The sequence below is a fragment of the Canis lupus genome, chromosome 14 (assembly GCF_048164855.1).
Source record: "Canis lupus baileyi chromosome 14, mCanLup2.hap1, whole genome shotgun sequence".
In the NCBI taxonomy this organism is placed as follows: Eukaryota; Metazoa; Chordata; class Mammalia; order Carnivora; family Canidae; genus Canis; species Canis lupus.
This window is the reverse complement of record NC_132851.1, coordinates 57,568,759-57,592,134: the sequence shown is the minus strand read 5'-3', so window position 1 is coordinate 57,592,134 and position 23,376 is coordinate 57,568,759. Positions and strand designations below refer to the sequence as shown.

The following is a 23,376-nucleotide window of genomic DNA, read 5'->3' as shown; positions in this document are numbered from 1 at the left end:
AATTGAAATCAACTAGAAAGAATTCTGCCATTTTCTTCACTATTCTCATAATCTCCTCATCAGCCAGTCCAACAATGCCATTAGCTCTATTTCCAAAATAGCTTCCAAATCTGTCCACACTGTTACATCACAGTGATCACCACCAGAGTTCAAGGCAACATCTTCTCTCCTGACTGCTATATAATCTCCTACACAACCTCTATGCTTCTACTTTTGTCTTCCCATTACCATTTACCACATACATGATCTTATTACAAAGAAAATTAAATCTTTTGCTCTCCTGTTTAAAATCTTTTAATAGTTTCTCATGACATTTAGAAGAAAATCTAAATTTCTAACCATAGCACACAAGGTGCTATGTGGTCTTCTACCACCATTTTTTAAAACTTCTTTTTAAAAGATTTTATTTATCTATTCATGAGAGACACAGAAAGATAGGTAGAGACACAGGTAGAGGGAGAAGCGGACTCCGTGAGGGAACCTGAAGAATGATTCAATACCAGGACCCCGGGATCATGTCCTGAGCCAAAGACACATGCCCAGACACTGAGCCACCCAGACATCCCTAACTTCTTTACTTCCCGCTAAACTCCAGCTACATTGGCCTTCTTATTTTTCTTCCCAAACTCGCAACCATTTTGTTGTCCTGATGTCTTTTCTTACTGTTGCCATTGCCTACAATCATCTCTGTTGGCTCCTTTGAAGGCTGCTATTTTAAGGTCCTAGGCCTGTGCCATTTCATCAGAAAAAGTTTCCCTGCTCACTCAGATATTCCTTTTCATGACAACTTTTTTGTTTGTTTATTTCTAGGTGCTTATCAGTAACAGATGAGATACCAATAATTGATTTCCTTATTTGTCTACAGTATAAGATCTGCAAGGCAAATTACAACTGTCAGCTGAGTGCCTATATCAATATCTCGGAACTAGAAGGTAGTCCATAAATGTTGAAAAAATTAATTCCTATCCACATTTATTTGTCAAATATGTAGTAGTTACTTTACTTTTTCTTCACAGATGATTTCTTACTTCACTTCCATTATTAGTACCAAACTTGTTCCTCCCAACACCAATTAAAATTGTTAGTGAGGAGGATACTACAAATCAACAATTAAAACACAGATAACCCAATTTAAAAATGAGCAAATGTTTTCAATAGACATTTTCTCCAAAGGAGATATATGAAAGATCAATAAGCACATGAAAAGATGTTCAGCTTCATTACTTATTAGATGAATGCAAATGAAAACCACAATGAGATACCATTTTATATACACTTGGAAAGCTGTAACCAAAAAGACATATAGTAATAAATGTTGGCAAGAATGTTGAGAAATTGGAATCCTTGTAAACTGCTGCTGGTAAAGTAAGCTGTAGCCACAGTGGAAAACTATCCTTCCTCACAATGTTAAACATAGTTAACATGAGACTCAGCAATTCCACTCTTAGGTATAGATCAAAGAGAAGTGAAAACATAGGTCAACACTTGTACATGAATATTCAGAGCAGCACTAGTCATAGTGTCCAAAAATAAGACAAAACAAATGACTATGGAATGATGAATGGGTAAACAATAAATAAACAAAGAAAAGTCATGCAAAAGAATATTATTGAGCAATAAAAAAGAATGAGGTACTGATGCATGTTATAATATTGGATGAGCTTTTAAGCCATTGTGCTAAGTGAAAGAAGCTAGTCATGAAAGACCACATTTTATGATTCCACTTATGTGACAAGTCCAGAATATGCAAAACCATAAAAACAGAAAGTAGACTAGTGGTTTCCAGGGGTGAAGGGAGAGTAAAATGGGCAGTGACTACTAACTGGTATGAAGTTTCTTTTTGTGATGATAATAATCTTTAAAAATTAGATATTAGTGATATTTACACAACTGTGAATATACTAAAATCTGAGTTGTACTTTAAAAGAGTAGATTATATGTCAATAATGCCATAAATAATAAAGTATTTTTTAAAAGTAAAAGGGTGTAAAATCTATTTTGTTGTTTCGTTTTAAGCATAGCTAAAGCAATTTCATAATTCAAACAAAACTAAAAATTAACTTGTAAGACAAAATAAGCTAAGATTTTGACTTAATTATATAGTGATAGAAAAGTTAAAATAAGGAAAATGTGAAAATTTTGCAAACATTCCATTTATAAAGATTTTGATACTATCGTAACTAACCTGATTTTAAGGTCTATGGCATTCCCTTTTTAATCTCATGAATTAACCTTATGGTAGATCCAAAAGTCTGCTACAACTTCATTTGGATCCCTTAGGTCATTGGATCTAGATAAATTTTTCTTCACTCCCCAGAAACACTTATCTTCTGAACACTTTGGCTCTTCTAGGACAATCAAAAACAAAGCAAAACAAGACAATTCTAATTCTTCCAAGGATCCTCCTACAAATTTCTCTTTCTTATCTAAGAGAATAAAGGCAAATTTGTGATTTATAAACAGTACTGTGTAGGCAAATGAAGATCTCACCATAAAGACAAATTCTAGGGCAACCCCGGTGGCCCAGCAGTTTGGTGCCGCCTTCAGCCCAGAGTGTGATCCTGGAGACCAGGGATCGAGTCCCACGTCGGGCTCCCTGCATGGAGCCTGCTTCTCTCTCTCTGCCTATCTCTCTGCCTGTGTCTCTGCCTCTCTCTCTCTCTCTCTCTATCTCTCCCTGTGTGTGTGTCTGTCATAAATAAATCAATCAATAAATAAAATCTTAAAAAAAAGACAAATTTTACTCTGTAATTATGATAAATAGTTAACAATATACCACAGTATCTGCTGCATGCTTATTTTGAACTTTGGAATAGTTTTAAGAGTCTACTTATATTATTTCAGTTAATCTTCAAAAGAACTCATTGAATTAGGCATTGCTGTAATCTCTATCTTAGAAATTGAGTAGCAGGCATGAAAAAGATAAATTATCCATTTGGGGAATATAAAAAATAGTGAAAGGGAATAAAAGGGAAAGGAGAAAAAATAAGTGGGAAATATCAGAAAGGGAGACAGAACATAAAGACTCCTAACTCTGGGAAACGAACTAGGGGTTGTGGAAGGGGAGGAGGGCGGGGGGGGAGGGTGACTGGGTGGTGGGCACTGAAGTGGGCACTTGACGAGATGAGCACTGGGTGTTATTCTGTATTTTGACAAATTGAACACCAATAAAAAATAAATTTATTAAAAAAAAGAACTCAGTGAATTAGGCATTGCTGTAATCTCTATTTTAGAAATTGAGTAGCAGGCACGAAAAAGATAAATTATCCAAGACTACACAACTACTAATGGCGGAGCAAGAGCGTTAACTCAAGACATCTGACTGCCTTATGCTGTAATCCTTCCCTTGTACATACAAGCAATAATTTTCCATGGAATAAATGTTAACAGTCATTCAGTGAGAATTATACACAAATACACATTGATTAGATGTGGGATATGGTCTTCAGTGGTCTGATAGGCCTGGATGTTTCACTTTTGTTGACCAAAATGTGTTTTTTGTTTTACTGACTTCAATGTCTCTACAAGACTAGGAGAACTAAAAATGGGCATTAGGTTTAGAGTAATTATTTTTTAAATAGTATGCTTTTTTGTAAGTCATTCTTCACATAGAATGACCCAGACTCTTGCCAAAAGGTTACCAAAAGTAGATCAGCATGAATGACCAAAAAACACAGAAAGGTGCTTCCATGGACATAACCTTTGTATAACTACTATAAATGATATTGGTGATAAATGAAAAACCTGAGTACAACACTTATGAATTTTTGAGGGAGGGTTTGCAATTGGGGAAAAAAAGGCCATCATGCTTGATTAATTTTTTAAATGTTTTTTTCAATTTCCATTTCTTGAAGGACACTATTTTTTACACTAATTGAGAGTCCAACTTGCTTGCTTAAAGTATTGCTTTACTTTAGTACTAGTACAAAAAAGTTGTACTTTACTGTTTTACCAGCTCCAATAACTGTAGCTTTTCCATTCTGACACCCCTCCCTTTCTGATATCTAGTAGAGGATAGAAATCTCTTTTGCTTTTTGTAGTGCCCAACATGGGACTTGAACTCATGACCCTGAGATCAAGACCTGAGCTGAGATCAAGATTTGCATGCTCAGTTGACTGAGACATCCAGGCAACCCTCCCCGCCCCCCAATCTATAAATTTTATATGGGAAATACAATAGCCCTTGTAGAGATCAGAGGATTAAGTATTGTTTCTTGGTTTTAAGGATGTATGTAAATTAACTCATAAATCATATTCTGGAACTGGGATGACTTTAAAAATCACACTATCAGGAGCACCTGGGTGGCTCAATAGTTGAGCTTCTGCCTTTGGTTCAAGTTGCAATCCTGGTGGTCCTGGGATCAAGTCCCACACGGGCTGCTTCTCCCTCTACCTATGTCTCTGCCGCTCTCTGTGTGTCTCTCATGAGTAAATAAACAAAATCTTTAAAAAAATAATCATTCTATCAATATAATCTGATAAGTTAGAGCACAAATTTAATTTCTAATAAACTACTTTTGAGTGTTTCATTAATGGTTGTATTTATCACATTAAATCATAAAATATATAGTTCCTCTTTTATATCAGATAAAAAGCTCAATTTATGACTTATGATAAAACTAAAATGGGCTAAACTTGATGACATTTTATATAAACCTTAATTTGTTATTCAATGGATTAGAGAAAAAATTAACTTTATGGTTTTAATCAGTAAATTAGATATCCTTATAAAAATTCCTGAAAAATAAATATAATTTAGGGTGGTTTATGATAGGAATCAAAATTAAAACTAAAAAATAAAGTAGGCAACATATTATAGAGTTGATTGAGCCATTTAGTGAACTTCCATTTTGTATAATAAATTATTTAACAATAAATTTTTTGTTCTTTATATCAGAGAAATTTATTTCAAAGACAAATCCAGACTCACTAGAATTCACTTTCTTTTTTCTTTTTTTTTTAAAGTAATGTCTACACTCAATATGGGGCTTGAACTAATGACCCCAAGATCAAGTCACATGATCTGCCAACCAAGCCAGCCAGGCATCCCTACAATTTACTTTCTTACTATCTTTCTGACTGTTAAAGAAAGGCTCTTATAGTGTGTGCTCAGTTATTTTCAAGCATTTGACTCCTTCTCAATTATAAAGGGAAATACTTTTTATGGAATACTAGCACTATGATCTGAGAGTATTTTCTCCTCTTCAGAGTTTCTTGTGTACTGTTCTTTTACTAACACTTTGTGGCAGGTTTTTATCTGCTAAATAAACTCCTCGATGTGGAAAGAAAACATAAGGAATCTGTTGAGAGACACCTTGTCTCAATGTCAGTGTAGTGCACACCATTAATTTGATAGGGAAGGTGTTTTGCCCTATTTTACTCTGATAAGTTTCAGAGTGTCAGTGACATACATCATGGTTTTCCATTAGGGAGATCAAAAGAAGGAAAGGCTACAGATTAGAAGTTTAGAGTTTAAAAAAAAAAAAAAAAAAAAAAAAGAGGTTTAGAGTTTTATCCCATAGATTGTCAAAAGTGCTTGAAAGTCCTTAAAATGAATGTCTTCATTTAAGAGAAGCTGAATTAGAATTAACAAAGGAATTTATAACCTTCGTTATAAGCTGAGAAAGTAGCAGCAAATCAATAACAACAATAAGAATGCAGGACAATTTTAATGAAAACATTAATTATTTTACAATGATTAACACTGTTTCACAAAAATATGTTATGTAATGTTTAATAACAGAATATTATATTACAAAAGTTATAAGTAAGCAAATGCATTACCTATACCATTACCTGTTTTAAGTATTCATTGCAATAAAAAAAACAGTTACATATGTATTTAATTTTTTCCACCAAATTGAGTAATCTTTATGAACTGCAACTCTTTCTCATTTTCAGCTTAGGCCTCAGCTGATTAGTCTATGTTTCACTAGAGTGCAGTTCTTTCAAAAGTCAATCAATGGACATATAATTGTTGACCACTTTTGTAGATTCCACCTTCTTTATCTCTTTTTCCTACTCATAAATCTTGGAGTTTCCTAGGGTCCTTGCTTTATATCTGGTAAGCTTTACTGCTTGAATTGTCTTTGAAAAAAAAAAATCTCTTTACTCTTAGTTTCTATTGCATGAAAAATGTCAGAAAAAAAATTAAAGTTACCCCAAAGTACTCAGCAATCGAATAACTCCATTTGACTTTATCAGATGCCTTTATTTTGTTACATATTTCACTGTTGTTAATTTAGAAGACATAAACTGGGCAGCCCGGGTTGCTCAGTGGTTAAGCACCTGCCTTCAGTCCAGGGCGTGATCCTGGAGTCCCGGGATCAAGTCCCACATGGAGCTCCCTGCATGGAGCCTGCTTCTCCCTCTGCCTGTGTCTCTGCCTCTCTCTGTGTGTCTCTCATGAATAAATAAATAAAATCTTAAAAAAATAAGCTTTAAATAATAGAAGACATAAATTAAAAAAAATCAAACCCATGTATAATCATCTCATAGTGAAAACCAACGTTAAGAATAATCTGATGTATAATCATCCAGTGTTAATGCAATAATAATGCCTTTCTAGGTTTATTTATCATATTGGATTTTAATTTTTAAACAATTGTTATTGTAATAGTAGAGATGAGATTCTACATGTTGGGGATTCGGTTTCTTGTATTTTTTAATCTTTTGTATCATGTATCATACCTGGAACTCAACGCTAAGTATATATTTGATGAATAAATAAATGAAAAAAGAGTAAGTAGATTTCATCCATTTTTCAGGCTTTCACTAATATATAAATAAAAAATATTATATATATGGCCATGGCAAACTACTCACCTTGTCTTCAAAGTGAGAAATCTGAAAATGTATTTCTAATTCCATCATTTTTCATTCAGTCTTCTAAGATAATAATTATCCTTCGATGATATTTCTGATACCTGGTATTTACTCTCCATATTTCAACTTTATTTCTTTTTTTATCTAGATATGTATAATGGCACAAACAGATGTCATTTCTAGTTTCTTCCATCTTAAATCTCTCCTTTGCAATGCTCTCCTGTTTAAAATACTCAGATTTTAAAGTATATTTTCCCTTACTTTTATGTAACAGAAACCTATGATACCTATTCACCAAGCGGTTTTTCCTTTTCTCTTGGAAATACCTAAACACTATATTCCCCACACTCTTGCTAAATATTTTTATGTGAAGAATTCTATTCAATGAGATATTAAAGGAAATGGTGTGCTCCAATCCTTAAGCTAGACTCTGAAAGACTCCATATAATCTATTTCTTCTCTCTCTATCTTATTCATAATTCTGGAAGAGAAGAAATGCAAGATCACAGAAAGACCATAATGAGGTACTCAGATCTGCTTGTCATCAATTTCAGAAGGGATGTTTGAAGTGGGAGTGGAGAGCAAATGACTGTTATTTGGACAGTGCCATGAGTGAGTAATAAACTTTAGTAGCCAACACACAGTACTTAAAATTTCTATTTTCTAACTCTTCTCTTAGAGCTGTCAGGCAAGCAAGCACATTTTTCTGTCTCTGAAATTATTGTAGATGACAGTTTCAGCAAATGTTTTGCCATTGTATAACACGGATCATAAAGTTTCTAGCCTCTGGTATTTATTTCTTAGGCACCCACTGCCGAAATGCTAAACTAATGCTAAGTGTTTTAGGCTTTAGTAAAAACAGCACCCTTAGCCTGATAGCTATTTCTGTATTAGCCAGGATACTCCTGGATATGTTGACATAATAGATAAACTCACAATTCTTAACGACTTAACTCAATAAAATTTATTATTCACTCATGACACTGCATGTCATTGCAAATGGCATGATTTCATTGATTTCATTCTCTGTTTCTTTCTCTGTCTCTCTGTCTCTCTCTCTGTCTCTATATGTAGAAAGAGACAGACAGAGAGAGAGAAACTCAGCCGTATATACATATATCTTCTTCATCCATTCATCAGTTAATGGATACTTAGGATCTTTCCATAATTTGGCTATTGTCGATAATGCTGCTATAAACATTCAGATGTATGTAACTCCTCAAATCAGGATTTATGTTTCCTTCGGGTAAACACCTATCAGTACAATTGTTGGATCATAAGATAGTTCTATTTTTAAGTTTTTGAGGAAACTCCATACTGCTTTCCAGAGTGGCTGCGCCAGTTTGCATTCCCACCAACACTGCAAGAGGGTTCCCTTTTCCCCCACATACTCATGAATATCTGTTATTTGCTGTGTTGTTAATTTCAGCCATTCTGATAGGTGTGAGGTGGTATCTCATTGTAGTTTTAAAATTAGATTAATTTGAAATAATTTTAATTTCTAAGTAGCATTCTCCAATAAATAGAATCATGATTCCTAGAGAAAGTGGTAATTCCAGGGCTATGGCAGAAAAAGTCCATACATACATTTAGATTTTCTTTTTATGGCCAAAAGTCAGGATGCACTAAAAAAAATATATAAGAATGTGTCAAAAATTCAAGGAAGCTAGCTTAAATGGGTTTACATCTACTAACAGAATAATTTGGGAATGAACCCAAATAATTTGGAAATCAACATTATTGTAATGGATTACGATCCATCAAATATTCCTTGAGTCCTCCATACCAAATTAAAAAAAAAAACATAGGAATGAAGGGAAATATCTTCCCTACAGTAAAATATTAACAAAGGTAAAGGGAATAATCATCACTATGCAACACCCAAAACAATGAATTATGGAAGAATGGATGTTAAAACTAAAGGATGAGATTTTGATGCTGAACAAGATATTCACTTTGTCTTAAAGTAGAACTTCATTCCTATTTCTTACTTGTTACACAATTAACAATAGAGTGATCTGAAGGTTACTACTTAAACAAATGATCAAATTTTACATCACTAATATGGGACAAACTGATATCTGCCTCTTGATATGTTGCACTAAAGAAGGAGAACTTAGATAATATCATTGTCCAAAATGCATGTTCTAAACTAAATGATAAAGACTAAAGGACATTAAGCAAATAAATGGCCTATGGTCTTCAAAATATCAAAGTTTTGAAAGACAAAAACTTACAGATGAATTAGCCCAGATTAAAGCAAACAAAAGAGACATGAAAAGAAAATGAGATGTGTGATCTTGGACCAGAAAAATTCTAAGAGGAAACTCTTGGGGAGATTTGGCAAAATATGAGTAAAGTTGTAGGTTGGATAATAGCATTGCAGCAATGTCAAATTTCCTGTTTTTATCATAGGATATATATTGACATATTTAAACAAAAAGTGTCCTGATGTTTGCAAGTTATTATCAAGTGGTTCTGAAAATAATGGTAAAATTTACATATGTATCTATACGTACACATATGTGCATGGGCACATAATATGGGAGAAGAGAAAGAGCGATAGATTGAGAATAATTCACAGCAAAGTATTTACAAGTAAATCTTGAAAAGTATTCAGGAATTCTTTGTCCTATGCTTGCTACTACTTTTCTCTAAGTTAAAACTAATTTAAAATTATTTTGAAAGTTAAAAACTTCAGGGCACCTGGATGGCTCAGTAGTTGAGCATCTGACTTTAGCATGGGTCCTGATCCCAGTGTCCTGGGTTTGAGTCCCACATCAGGTTCCCCACACGGAGCCTGCTTTTCCCTCTGCCTATGTCTCTGCCTCTGTCTGTGTCTCAAATAAATAAATAAATAAATAAATAAATAAAATCTTTTAAAGAAGTTAAAAACCTCATTAATTATTTCTCTCTTTAGTTCCAAGGTGTTATAATTTTGAGACTCAATTAGTGCAGTTTGATAATGACAGAAGAAATGCAAGGAATTTATGAGTTCAACAACAATAATAAAAACAGCAACTACAAAAGAGGAATAACACTTTAAGCAAACAACTGGTAGAATAATTTAAGATAAATACTATTGATTGTTAAGCCACATTTATTACTGGAATGTTTTACTCATTTCTGATGTCTATGAAGAGTGAAAAGGAATTAAAAAATAACAATAAGGTTTCATATAGTACAGAAGTGGAATTCAGTGAGATGAAGGATGTGTCTTTCAGGATTCCCAAAACCCTTTTACTGTTGTGCAGCTTGCCTAGAGGAAATTGCATCACACTAAAATTCATTAGGATGTCATTAATGAGGTCTGTGCACATTTCAGTCCAAATGAACTTTGACATCTGTCTACAGGCCCCAAAACTGGTTCTCTGATACTTTCATTAGAGGGGAACACTGTCTCCATGCACATGAAAATGAAACAAGCGAATTGCAAATATTAAGACTGTAGGAAAGAAAGAAATATAAAGACTGTTACAATTAAATAACAATTTCTAATATTATTTCAAAACCTCCCAGACTTCTAGTGTAAAAATAGATTTGATTAATTTAACAGTCTCTAAAACTAACTATAATTCAACCACAAATACCCATGTTTTGAATGTGCACTAGCAATTCCTAGGAATTGGAAATTAGTGTTATCATAGTCTTACTAATTATAAAAATATTAATTTCTCTGTCATAGTTACATACATTTGTCAATCATCTAATCTGCACACTTAAGTGGTAGTCTCTTTAGACTTGTAAACAATAATATTTACATACTAAGTATAGATGTATTGATTGCAAGTGCTTTTAAATAACGAAAAGATTTATAATTAATGTCAAGTAGTAGTGTATTAAATATTGACTAAAATGTGAATAAAGTTCAGTTACAAAATGAATGCTTTTTTTTTTCCACTGAAATGTTACATACTACCTTTTTTCCATATGTGATTCAAATTATATCACCACATCTGGCATAAAAAAGGTTCTATTTTTTCTAAGTTTTGACAATATATGACAATCCATGACAGCTTCTTATCTATCTATAAAAAACTCAACTTACAAGGCCGTCAATTGTTTTTATCTTTTTTTGTGCTTGAAAACTGCATTAAGGGTAACCTGCAGAAAGAAAAGAAAAAAAACATAATACACCGCATTTTTTTTGTTTTAAATTTACTTTATAAACAACATTCGTATCTGTTATAGATCTGATTTCATTCTATTCTAGGTAAAAATACCTAACAGTCCTTAAAATATTTTTTTTCCTAAAATATTCTCTGCATTCTGACATCTGTTAGAAATAAAGGAAGAAAATTAATCAGTGAATATAATATTAAAACTCAAGGAAAGTGTAAAAAAATGATTATCAATTTTAGTAAAAATGGTATTACATATCAACAACTCTCTTTTTTATACATGTTTTCATTTTCATGATTCAGAAATTAGTGTTCATAGAGTCATCATTGCCACATAAAGTAACAAACTGTGGTGAAAAATTGACAATCATCATGCTAATTAAATCAATTAAATTGGATATCTCAATATTATATCCTCATTCATATTAAATAGTGGCTGAATTATTCGATTGGTTGTCAACATTAGTCAAGTCATTGAAGAAAGCTTGATTCTGACAATCTAACTCAAAGTATCCCATCTGTGATGTGGACATACACTATTTTATTCCATGAAAACACCCTCTTCTATTTTCTGATACAGTGTTAGATACAGAACCTGATCAGCATGTGCTTGAGCATTGCAAAGTTAAGCTCACAATATTTTTTGTCATATGAATGATGGATAATGCCTAACACCAGCTGTCTTTTCAGCTGTGACTTGCCATCTAGCCTGTCAAATAGCTCAATCAAAAAATCAGTATGATATGCTACTCCTTTTACTGAGAGAAATGCCTCAAGTCATAAAGTTTCACAATACCCTTTGGTGATTTACATAAAACTGTTTTCTTTTTTTTTCTTTTTCTTTTTTTTTAAATTTTATTTATTTATGATAGGCACACAGTGAGAGAGAGAGAGAGAGAGAGAGAGGCAGAGACACAGGCAGAGGGAGAAGCAGGCTCCATGCACCGGGAGCCCGATGTGGGATTCGATCCCGGGTCTCCAGGATCACGCCCTGGGCCAAAGGCAGGCGCTAAACTGCTGCGCCACCCAGGGATCCCTAAAACTGTTTTCATTCCAAATTTCCTCTTCTCTTACTGATATTAGATAATGGGAGATTTATATAAGGCTAATTTTGATCATAATTAGATGCTTTTCACATTTTTCTTTTACCTATTTATTAGTAGACCCATTATACTATCTTATGGAAGGCACTAAATTATCAAAGAGCCCTAATGACTATTGAGTTTAGATTTTTTGACAGATCTGTTTAGCTTTTGTATTCAAGTCTAAGAGATATGCAAAACAAATCAAAGCACTTTGTTTTCTTATTAATTCCAACTCCTGAGACAACTCTGTAAATATAAATGTAGAAGTCTCAAAATGGGGGTAATGAGATCCTTAACTCTCTGTGTAGTTAAGATGACCATTCTATAGTCATTTACTGTGTAAATAACTTACTTTCCAGGAACTTCATAAACAGGAATGATCTTCCTCTGGCACTTATTTTTTTTACTTCATCTTTTTTAGGCAGTCCATTGGTACTGTGAGAAAAAATTAATGAGTGCCATACTTTATTGATGTACATGCTAAATTTTATGGACTATGAAGTATAGTTTTACTTCTGTTCCTTTAACATAAACAGAGACATCATGGGACATCTGGGTGGCACAGTTGGTTGACTGTCCAACTTCTGATCTCAGGGTGGTAAGATTGAGCCCCACCTCAGTCTGGCTCTATGCTCAGCATGGAATCTGCTTGGGATTCTCACTCCCTCTGTCCTCCTGCTGGTGCTCTCTCTCTCTCTCTCTCTCTCTGTATCTCTCTCTCTCTCTCTAAATGGGTAAATAAATCTTAAAAAAAAATAGGGACATTGAGAAGTAGAATTGGACTAAAAGTCAGCATTTTTGAAAGTGTTACCTCATAAGTTATACATGTGATCAATTGATCACATTTTTAAGAAATATTACTGATTCAGTTCACTCTTGAAATTTTTCAATTTTTTCTTATGACACATGATCATAATGGAAATTTGATAACTTGAAATTTGAAAACCACTTGCACTTAGGTTCTCCTATAAAAATATTAGAGATCTCAGTTGAAGTATCAGGTCAGATCTCTTTATTCACTTAACTCAATAAAATTCAATAAAATTCAAAATGTTCACTTTTGTTTTAGTTTCAGTTTTTCAAATGAGTCCAATGCTCTCTTAATGCTTTTTTTCAGACCATATTTCAGTTTATATTTTTAAAGACTATTCTTGTTTTAGAGCAGTTTTAGGTTTTCATCAAAATCGAGAGGAAGGTACAGAGATTTCCCAAATATCCCGTACCTTATACATGCATGACCTACCCCATTATCAGCTAGAATGGTAAGTGTTTTTTTGCGATGAATGAACCTACACCGACATACTAAAGTCACCTGAAGTCCATAGTTTACCTTAGAGTTCACTTTCGATGTTGTACATTCTAAGGGTTTGGACAAATGCAAAATGGCATTCTGATATTATACAGAGTATTTTCATTGCCTTAAAAATCCAATGGGCTCTGTCTATTCATCACTCCTTATCATTTCAGCCCTGGTAGTCAGTGACCTTTTTGTTGTCTGCATAGTTTTGCCTTTTCCAGATAAAACGTAGTTGAAATCATGTAGTATGTAGTTTTTTTCAAATTGGCTTTTTTTTACTCAGTCATATACATTAAAGATTTCTATATGTTTTTTCATGGCTTGATAGCTCATCTCTTTTCAGTACTGAGTAATATTCTATGGTCTGGAGGTACCACAGTTTATCCATCCAACTGCTGAAGAACAACGAGGATGCTTCCAACTTTGGACAATTGTGAACAAAACTACTGTAAACATCTATGTGCAAGGTTTTGGGTGGTCATCTCACCTCCTTTGGCTTAAAACCAATAAATGTGATTATCAGATCATATGGCAAGAGTATATTTAGTTTTTTTTTTTTTTTTACTTTTAGATTTTATTTATTTATTTATGAGAGACACAGAGAGAGAGGCAGAGACACAGGCAGAGGGAGAAGCAGGCTCCATGCAGGGAGTCCGACATGGGATTTGATCCTGAGTCTCCAGGACCATGCCCTGGGCTGAAGGCAGCGCTAAACCACTGAGCTACCTGGGCTGCCCTATATTTAGGTTTATAAGAAACTGCCAAACTATGACTGTAATATTTTGCATTTCCACCAGCAGTGAATTCTTGTTGCTCCACATCCTGGCTAGAATTCAAAGCTGTCAGTTTATAGATTCTGGCCAATCTAATAAGTGTATAGCGATACCTCATTGTTGTTTTGTTTGTTTTATTTTGTATTTCCTTAATAACATACAATATGAAGTGTCTTTTCGTGTTTATTTGCCTCCTATATTTCTTCTTTGGTGAGGTGTCTGTAGGAAGGTCTTTGGTCCATTTTTTAATCGGTTGTTTGATTTTTATTATTGGGGATCCCTGGGTGGCGCAGCGGTTGGGCGCCTGCCTTTGGCCCAGGGCGCGATCCTGGAGACTCGGGATCGAATCCCACGTCGGGCTCCCGGTGCATGGAGCCTGCTTCTCCCTCTGCCTGTGTCTCTGCCTCTCTCTCTCTCTCTCTCTGTGTGACTATCATAAATAAAAAAAAAAAAGAAAAAAAAAGAAACCCATATGATTTTTATTATTGATACTTAAGAGTTCTTTGTATATTCTGCAAACAGCCTCCATCTGATGTGTCTTTTGCAAATATTTTCTCCCAGCCTGTGGCGTACCTTTCATTCTCTTGATACTGTCTTTGGCAGAGCAAAAGTTTTTAATTTTAATAAAGTCTGCTTATCAATTATTTCTTTCATGTGTTGTATCTTTGATGTTTCATCTAAAAAGATATCATCAATTTCTTAACTTTTTAATGTTCCTATCAATGTAAGTAGAATGCAGGTTAAAATATATCCCTTTCTTAATATGTGCAGTCATTAAATCATGCACTGACTTTCCTCATTCAATCAACATTCAACATGCTGTTTAAAGCACTAGGTATTGATAAATCTTGCTATTATCTATGTGGATAGAATAAGAAATAGAAAAATTCACACGTCAAAGTTTCTTTGGTTTAGGCTTTAGATTTAGAAGTGAATTAAGGGGCTCTCTCAAATTTGTTCTAAAATACCATACCAGTTAAGATCTAATGGTCTAGAGCAATTAGACATTTTTGCATTTTTAAAGAAAGATTTTACTTATTTATTTGAGTGTGAGAGACAGCATGAGCAGGGGGATATGCAGAGGGAGAAGCAGACTCCCCACTGAGCAGGGAGCTGAACATAGGGCTCCCTAGATCTCAGGACCCTGGGATCCTACCCTGAGCTGAAGGCAGCCACTTAGCCAATTGAGCCACCCAGGCCCACCGTTTTTGCACTTTATTTAAAACCAATGATTTAGTGGAATGGCCTAAACAAAGTGTCTTTTTTTTTTCCTTTTTAGTTGTTCTCATTTCATTCTTACTGAATGACAGACATTTTAGTGGCTTGAAGGAGAAAATCGAATTCCCTCAGTCTTCTGTATTTCCACTAGCAAATTTGCTCTTCTACAGTTAGGAAAATATTGACCAGATTTATTATAATTATCCTGGAAAAAATTAAACTTTTTAAGAGTCCTAAAGAAAAGTAGCAAAGGTAGTCGGGAATTAAATATTGGTCTTAGCCAATTTGTAGAGTTTTTAGAATAGACTGGAATGAGCCAGAAATGATTGCTCTCTGAATATACGTAGAGAGAATTCCACATGCTATGTGGCATTTCCTACCTCGGATCATTTGTTTTTCGACATCTGATAAAAGTGTACCAGAGAGAAAGGAAATTTTTGATGAACAGTTCTCCTACATTAGTCCATCTGGTCCTCTTAGTTTCTATCTTTCGGTTACATCAGATCACCGTAAAGCCACATGCTTGAATAGTATTATATGGTTTCCAAAGTATAGGACTTAACCAAACTCTTTTATTGTATATAGCCATCATTTTAATAAGTAATGAGTACACAGAATTTCTCAGTTTCTTTTTCCTCTACCTGCCCAGTACAAGAATATAAACACTTTGAGCTGTTCTTCTGCTTTCCCAGGGTAATTGACTAGTTCAGTGATTACCATTGAGGCGGCTGAGCTGATGCTGCCCTACATTTATTTAAGGCACTACTAAAGCTTCATTTTATTCCCAAGGGACATCCAATTTTGGGACACCAATATGAATGTTTGTTTTATACTAAAGATTCTGTAGGGAGGTAAGGAGATACATTCGTTCATTTGCCAATACTTACTGAAACTCCTTCAGGTGTTAGGATAGAAGAGTTGACAAAACAGGCTATATGCTTTCATGGAGATGACAGACATTTTTATGGGGGAAGAAAGAGTAACAATAAACAAACAAATGAACAAATAAATATTATATTGCAAAAAGTGATAATAAGTATGAAAAAGTAAAGTGAGAGAGAGCACAGAGGGTGGTGAAATTTCATATAGGACTATCAACGTGGTTTACAGTGTGGTTAAGAGCAATATAAACCATTGCAGAGGATGGTGGGAGATGAGATCAGAAAGAAAGTTAGGGATAAAGGAGAGACAGAACAGGGACTGGACACGGGTCCCCACAATCCTGACTGTGAAAGCTAGCATTCCTTGATAGCTGAAACACCACACCTCCTGAGTAGCATGCCCTGCAAGAATGGAAGCAGGATGCTTACCAAAGGAGGGACTGATGAAGATTGTCATGAGCATGCTGTGAAGGCCCATGAACCCGTTGTGCCTTTCCACAATGTCAGCTCTATTCAATCATAAAGCGAAGTTGTAAAGCAGGTTCAGGATTCCAAACTCAATGACAATTCACCATGTGATTAAACTTGGTTTCTTATACAGCACACAAAGCAGGACAGAAGACAAGCCACCCAACATACAGGATTACAGGAAGGTGCAGGAAGTCAGTCTGTGGTCCCACAGTTGAGATAAGGCCTTGGTCTGAAGTCCTGGTCAGCTCTCAGCACATACTGTTTCTTATGTTCAAGCAGTGAAGGATCTCAGTTCTGTTCCAGGATCATTCTGGCAGGGCTTTTAGTGATAGTTGCCTTTTTTAGGTGGTCTGACATAAAGAAGTCAGGTCTGAGGAGTCTGACAGTTTGCTTCCAAACTCCTTCCCTTTTTAAAGGGATACTTGTCCACAGTGCCTGTGAACCCAACTTTCTGTGTCTCTCCCCACACTACATGCTTAGATGTCACTCCTTTCCTGCCTTAGCCTCTTTAAAAGTTTTCCTTGACTTTTGTTCACAGAGTCAGCCTGAAGGATAATCTCCTTTGTTGCTGCCTCTCTGTGCTTGAGCATAAACGCCAATAAAATTCTTGCCTAGAATATTTCCTTGGCCCCAGTGTATTTCCATTGCTTGGAAGGCCCAGGAATCCAAGTTGGTAACAAAGTCATTTACAGAAGTCTGCCCCCCTTACCTGTGGTTTTACTTTCCAAAGTTTCAGTGCCCTGCTGTCATCCTTCACCCAGAAGCAGATGATCCTCCTTCTGACAATTGCCAGAAGGTCATTAGTAGCCTAACGCTGTGCTCCATCCTGTCACAATGCATACCTCATCCACTTCATTTCATCCCATCGTGGAGCATTTTATCTTCTCAAGTCACCACAAGATGAAGAGTGATATAGTACAGTAAGATATTTTGAGAGTGAGAAACCATATTCATATAACTTTTATTGCAATATACTGTTATAATCGTTCTATTTATTATTAGTTATTACTGTTAATCCCTGTGATTTATAGGAAACATATATTTGGTCATTCAGATGACCAAATATATATTTCTCATATGTATTTGGTCTTTTGTCTACCATTTCTGACTCACAGCTCTCAAAATCTATGGAATTTCCTAAGTGTTGGGCAATAAAGGTGTTTTCGTTATGTCAATGAAGGTTACTCTGACCACTGGGGAGGGGTTGGAGGTTGAAGCGGACAATGACCAATGACTGTGTTAATCATGACTGTACAATGAAGTCTCTGTAAAAACACAAAAGGACAGGATTTAGAATTTCCAGGTTGGTGAACACATCAACCCTGGGGAGATTGGAAGAGTGGTATGCGTGGAGAGGGCCTCCCCCCAACTCCTCAATGGAAACTCCATGCCCTTCCCCTCAGTTTGTCCTATGTGTAGCTCTTCATCTGGCTATTGATTTGCCGCTTTTATCATATCTCTTACGAAATTAGTAATCGAACATAGTGTTTCCCTGAGTTCTGTGAGTTCCATGAGCCACTCTAGCAAATTAAAACAACCTAAGGATGAGGCCTTGTAAACCTATAATCTCTAGCTGCTTGGTAGAAGTAAATAGCCTGGGACTGGCCTTTGAAGTAGAAATAGAGGGGTGATCTTCCAGATCTGAATCCTTAACCTATGGAATCTCATGCTCTCTCCAAATAGATAGTATCAGAATGGAGTTGAATTCTCAGACACTGTGCTGGTGTCCAAGAATTACTTGTTGTTTATGGGGGACCCCTATGTTGGAATTGGGTCCAGGAACCTTAAAAGAATCACTTACTGTGGCTAATTTACAAGTTAAACTTTATCATAAGTATGCAAATACAGGAAAAATATAATATATATATATATATTATATATTTATATACATAATATGGCTCAGTACTAGCCAAACTACTAGTTTTTAGGCACCTACTGGGGAACTCAGAACTTATTCCCAACAGATAAGGGAGGTTATTGTATTAGCTTTTAGGATTTTAAGTATCTCAAATATCATTCAGTGTAAGAGGGATAACTATTTGAGATTTTAGTTTGAGTAGTGTAATAAAATTCCCTATAAGAGAGCTCTCATTTTTTCATTACATATATATACATATATGTATATATATATATATACATATATATATTATTCTCAATGTTCTCCATTTTTTCTCTAGATCTTATTTCATTGAACAAATCCTCCCTACAAATCCTCTCTACTGTCCAAAACATTCTATGCTGTTTTAGCTAAAATTTCCCATAAGCACAATGAAAGATTAAAACTAAGATCATAGAAATTATATGGTTTTTCAAGATTAGCTTTTGATTGTTTCCCTAAATCTCCTTTGTATTTCCAAATATTGCATCATGTCATTTACTTTCCAAAACTGAGATATAAAACAAAACAAACAAATCAGTTAAAACTGGTATGTTTCTGTGAGGGGAGAGCATTTTTTGGTGCACAGAATAAGATTTTTTTCTGTATTCTTATGCTCCTCCTCTCTGCCCCACTTTCTTAGAAAACTTAACTTTCTGGTAATTTAATGTCTTTACAGGGCTTATGTGTTTTTGTTCTTAGCCATTTGATAACTTTGGGGGAAGCAAATGAAATGATTACTAGCTTGCAGTTCTTAACATTTTAGTTTGGTGACTGACAAAAATATTAAATGGTCAAAGTTTTAATTAAGCTTTACTGATTCCATTGATCTTAATCTACATCAAACACAGATAGAATTGACCCGTGAAAGCACTCCGTCACTTCTATGTCGTATTTTCTAGGTCTAAATTACATAGTAGAAGTGAATGGATGTATATTTTTGTTTACCTTCTAAAATATCATCACCTGTCAAAATATTTGTTTAATAATAAAATGCTAGAATAACATTCTTTGAAATTTTGAAAGACAAGGTTTCATGAATAAATAGCAGCTAGTGTATTTACCTTGTCTGGAAGAGAAGTAACAGAAGCGCTTTGTGTCAATCAATATGAAAATGTAATTTAATCCAATGAGACAAAAATCAATTTTTCCTTTTCAAAGTTTCAAAGTAGTTAAATATCACCTCTTCTGCTTAATTAGTTTTTGATATTTGTACAAACTCACCTTTAAACTTCATAACAATACAGCTTTTGTTTGAGCTTCAGATTTCTTTTCTCTCTCCTAATTGCATTCTGTTTTAGCTGGTTATAGAGAGGAAGAGAAAACCTTTTTTTGCAGAGAAAGCATGTTGTTTTCATGGTGGTGCATAGGCCTTTCAGGCTCCAATGATCAGAACAGCCTACTGCTGCAATCTCAACTGCTGTAGTTAGTAAATGAAGCTTTGCTTGAAAATCACAATTTACCACAAACCCACCATGCATTTTCAAAAAGGTTAAGAGGATATTTGGAGGTTGGATTGTTGCTAGAGTTTATGAAAGCAGAGGGGAAAGAGGAACTTCTACAACCAGCTATTGCCATATTTGAGTAATTCAAGAAACAAGATCTGATTTGAAATGGCCGGACCAAATGCCTAATATATAATTAATTAAGTAGGGAAAGGAGACATAGGTTTGAGTGGATATACCCAAATGTGTACCACATTGTATGATCTGGTACTTCTAGGTCACAATCAACTCCAACTTAGGAAGAAGAACGCTAAGGCCCACTGTTATTGTCAAAGTTAGTTTGTATGACTCAGTAGAGAAATAGATGTGTGGATATGGAGAAGTACAACTCCAATTCCTCTTGAAGGAAGAATGTATTATCTAAGCTTCCCACAACCTTCAGCTATCAGAACTTTCAGGATGGTCTCAACTGCAGAGGGCAACCTTGTTTAAGGTCATGTTCTTTCTGGAGTGACCAGAGTAATGATTGGTAGAAATTGAGGACACAGGAGTGAGAGGAAGAAGGATGTCCGAGCTTCATAATTCTCCGTTCAATTCAGGACAGCTTAGATAGACCATTGAACTCTAGAGTTTCTCAGAAGTTGGCTGAGGTCATTGGACCTGCCCTATCTGGCTTTGCTTGTTTTCTTTTTTCTTTTTTCCATAGGTGTTGACCGCAAGGATTTTGTTTCTGAGAAACATCCTGACCCTAAATTCTGATTCACATTTGGCTTCTCTCAGAATATGACCTATCACAGCACTGTTGTCATAGACCACAGAAAATCACTGATTCTTAACATATATATGCATCACTTATAGTGATTTTTTGTGTTGTCAGTCAAAAGTTTTATATTTGGTCACAGAACATAGTAAAACAAAGTGACAATAATAGGTAGACTCCATGAAGATGTATTGCCATCTCTCTGGGACTATACTTTTTTTGCCTTTAAATTAATAAAAACCTATCTTAGAGAGACTTGGTTAGGGTTACAGAATTAAATAAAACTATATGGACACTAATTAAATAAGTAGATACTTTTAGAGAGAGAAAGAAAACAAAAGCATAGTTGCTAAGAAAATGGAATTTTGTGTTAGTCTGATTCTGTTTAAGAAACACCTGGCCCCTTGATGATAATGGGTCCTTGACAATTTGTTAACCTCAATTACCTCTTCCACAAAATTAGGATAATACGAAACCAAAAATATCAATGATTTGTGGAAATGAGTAAAACTGAATAATGTATATGAACTTTTCATATGATATTTGAGTCATAGTATGTACTTAATACAGTAGTAGGTATTTTTTTTAAATAAAAAAGAAGGGAATGCGATGTATAAGCCTTTTTAATATATTAACCCTACATGCTTAAAATGTGGAGTTTGTGACATATAAAAACCATGTTGATCAACAATTAGATAGCAGAAGTCTAAGGAATATGAAAGAGCATTTCTTTTCCATGACGAAAAATACATGTGTTGGAGAGAGGAATTCACCTCATTCTACAGGCTGATGTTTGTTGCTCCTGTCCCTTCCAAATTACCATCAAAGTGACTTCATCAAAAATACAAAATTTGGGAGAGAAATCTGTAGATAGACCAGAAACCAGCAAGGGTGCTCTACTAGTTATTCTCCATTTGGCCTGTGCGCTCATTCTCTGACTTTCTTTGCCTTGCTCTGCATGTAAGAGATTATATCCCAAGGACAGCATGAAAAGGATTTCCTGACCAGTTCAGGCAGTGGGGAGTTACTTACAGGTTATAGAAGACACAGAGGAGAGAGGTTTTTATTAATTTTTTTCTCTCTTCCCATTTCTTTATAGCACCTCCAGCAATAGCTGTGTCATTCCCATACTGCAGCCCTTCCTCCACAGAGCTCGTTCTCAATGATCTCCAGTGATCCGAGGTCTGCCCTGGGTCCATTCAGCCATTTGCTGCTGCTGCTGCTGCTGCTTATTGTTTACCTTACAATCTGCTGCTTGCTTCTTTAAGCCCGCCTCTACCTATAAGAGGGATCCCTCTTGTAATCCTTTTGTTTGCACTATCTGGGGTGAATTCTGGTTCAGATCAAACCATTTCCTGTTTATTTATATATGAATATTTGTTGCCATTTTGGGGTTGTACTATAGCACTTCAGATATGGTAATTAAACTAACATTGTTTTTCCTATCATTCTTTGAACCTACAATGACATTTATACATAACATTCAATAAATGACTATATCCTGATAGATATATTCTCTCTTATTACATGTTAGTGTAATATCTTTTTCATATAAGAATAGTACAAAAAGGTACACTGTGAGTTTTTAGCTCTCTACTATATGTCTATAGTCTTTGATTCTCTCAAACTGAATCTCGTCTCTAAGAAAATTATATTTAGGTTTCATTTAAGTTAAAACATTTCATACAACAACAAATTGATTTCCAAAAATAATAATCAAATATTCCATCAACTCAAAGCTAAAAAATAACAGAATTTATCCCTTCTTTCAAAGTGTTCTTTTATTTGACTGAGAAATCTTGAGTGATAGTAGTTTTAATATTTTGGATATAAATGGAATTGGCTAGTTACCATAATCCTTATTTTTTCATTAAAGAATTCTAACCTGCTTCAATTTCTCAAATCTAAACAAATTGTAAAATTGGGCCTCCACACTTTTAAAATGATAAAAGAGTGGTTAATGACTTGTTCATCATTCTTACAGAAAATGTTTATAACATTATTACTAAGTAAAGATTCAAGAAAAAAAATTACTATGGTGACTCATGCTGGAAAGCAAAGATTCTAGATGCTAAAAATATATAATTTATTACAGCATTTAAAATTAAAAGTACACCAAAGAAAACCATTTGCAGAGTCTCACATTCTTAGTGGGTTCAATATTGTTTTCCAGCTTGAGTTCACTATTGGAAGGCCTTAAAATCCAACTCAGTGAAAGACAGTCACAAAATTAGATATTTACTGACTAGAAATCATGTAGTACCTCATTCATAATAAATAGAATCCTAAGAGTATTTATTTATTTATCTATCACATTTTCTGTTTAAATAATATTTTAAACAATGAGAACATTTAAAAACATGAATGAGTACAACTTCTAGGCAGTTTTCATATTAGAGGTCACACATAATAACAAAATAATGTCACAAATTCATAGCTCTGACTGTAAAATGATGCCAAATTGTTCTTTTAATAAATTTATTTATACAAAGAATACAAAATAATTGATTATTGATTAAATAATTGATATTGATTAAAATATATTATATTACATTTCCTAGATAGTTTATCTGTATAAATTCATGAATTCTATGAAAGCCTCATGAGTCTCTGTAACTAATTAT

General features: G+C 34.4%; 2 long non-coding RNA genes across 3 annotated transcripts in view; both read right to left on the bottom strand.

The window, feature by feature from the left end:
• Positions 1-23,376, bottom strand: part of LOC140604141 (uncharacterized) — a 67,395-nt gene that overhangs the window by 5,708 nt on the left and 38,311 nt on the right. For both annotated transcript variants that reach the window (XR_012007170.1, XR_012007169.1), the window contains exon 2: positions 10,874-10,929. This is a non-coding gene — a long non-coding RNA (uncharacterized lncRNA). The remainder of the gene's footprint in view (positions 1-10,873; positions 10,930-23,376) is intronic.
• LOC140604142 (uncharacterized) lies at positions 13,876-15,865 on the bottom strand. The gene is made up of 2 exons (XR_012007171.1): positions 14,594-15,865; positions 13,876-14,381 (listed from the first exon to the last, which is right to left on the bottom strand). It is a non-coding gene; the product is annotated as an uncharacterized lncRNA (long non-coding RNA).